Source organism: Amblyraja radiata, chromosome 41 (genome assembly GCF_010909765.2).
Source record: "Amblyraja radiata isolate CabotCenter1 chromosome 41, sAmbRad1.1.pri, whole genome shotgun sequence".
Taxonomy (NCBI): domain Eukaryota; kingdom Metazoa; phylum Chordata; class Chondrichthyes; order Rajiformes; family Rajidae; genus Amblyraja; species Amblyraja radiata.
In genome coordinates, this window is record NC_045996.1 from 15,055,751 (window position 1) to 15,057,293 (window position 1,543).

Sequence of the window (1,543 nt, forward strand, 5' to 3'; positions counted from 1 at the left end):
CGTGGCCACATGGGGTTCCATCTGGGACCCTGCTGCCCCCTCGACCCCCGTGCAGGAGGTGCAGGAGTAGAGGCCATTCGGCCCTTCGAGCCTGCACCGCCATTCAATATGATCATGGCTGATCATCCAACTCAGTATCCTGTACCTGCCTTCTCTCCATACCCCCTGATCCCTTTAGCCACAAGGGCCACATCTAACTCCCTCTTAAATATAGCAATGCCTATGGCCCTCTGACATCATTGAACACTAGAACAGGCTTGACGGGCTGAATGGCCCACCACTGCTTCTCTTTTCTAAGTTTCCGTAATAAAAGGAACATTCTTGTATTTAATTATTTTATCTGTTAGCACACAAGCAGAAAGCCAACTCGCTGAAGTAGCAGATTAAGGTGTTCAATATCAATATCTATTCTTAATGTAACACAAAATATCTTATAAATCTCACCTGAGAAAATACACACATTTACATCTGAATGAATCAAATAAACTTCTGCATGTTCAATCAAGAAATATATTTCTTAAATCTTTTTTTCTTTGTAAAACAAAAGTGGAAAACAAAATCAAAACTTCGAAAACTACTTGGGGTTTTTTCCCCAAGTTATAAACTCACCCAGGGGGTCAAAATAGGGAGTATTTTGAAAGACAGACTGCTCACATCGTGCCAGGTACTGTTATACTTTGACTTCCTGAAGCAAAGAAAGTTTCAGGCGACAAGGAGAGAGAGCTGGGTATCGGGTCAGTGTTGGAATTTGGACCCAACCCCCAACGTGACCTCTTCCCGCACTGTAAACTTTTGTTTTTAGACCTTTGAGAAAAAAAATGCGAGATTGAAAATTTCCCCTCTCACAACCTGGTTTCAGAGAATTGGGAAATTCAATTAAAATACCACTGCCTGTTATAGGTCATTGCATCAGGAGGCCACGACGTGTTCAATCTCATCGTTGGGTTGTGGAACTTTGCCGAGAAGTCAAAGCTACAGGAAGTTGCGGGAAGATTATGATTGGCTGAGGGTTGGGAGTAACAATTTCCCCCTCCTCTGTAGCATTTGCCTCTGTGGCCAGATGTTGAAAATATTCATCGCAACGCAACTTGCTGGCCTCAATCATCCACCTGCATTGCAGAGTCTCAATACAAAGATGTAACAGGCATGGACATCTCTCATGCCCATCTCTCGTTGGCTCGAGAGTTTCAATGAGCCTGTTTTAATGGGTAGGAGAAAATCTGAAGAAGGGTCTCGACCCGAAACGTCGCCTATTTCCTTCGCTCCATAGATGTTGCCTCACCTGCTGAGTTTCTCCAGCATTTTTGTCTACCTGAGAAAATCAACCAAATGGTTTGCAATTTATGGGATGGACAGCCAATAACAAGGTCACAGATCTCCCTATCCCAGTCTCCAACTTCTGACCCAACCAGGGTTGGTGGTAGTGTTGCTGGTAGGTGGCAGGTTGACCCAAAATGTCGCCAACTCGCGTCCTCATGCTGGCTGACCCGCTGAGTTACTCCAGCACTTTGTGTTCCCCCACAAGGTTCCAACACCTGCAGTT

General features: G+C 44.9%; 1 protein-coding gene across 3 annotated transcripts in view; it reads right to left on the bottom strand.

Moving 5' to 3' along the window:
- Nucleotides 1-496: 496 nt before the first annotated feature.
- eml2 (EMAP like 2) overlaps nt 497-1,543 on the bottom strand; it is a 75,733-nt gene continuing 74,686 nt past the window's right edge. For all 3 annotated transcript variants that reach the window (XM_033014520.1, XM_033014519.1, XM_033014521.1), the window contains one exon: nt 497-1,543. This exon is cut by the window's right edge and continues 2,012 nt beyond it. The gene's annotated coding sequence lies outside the window, so the exon portion shown is untranslated.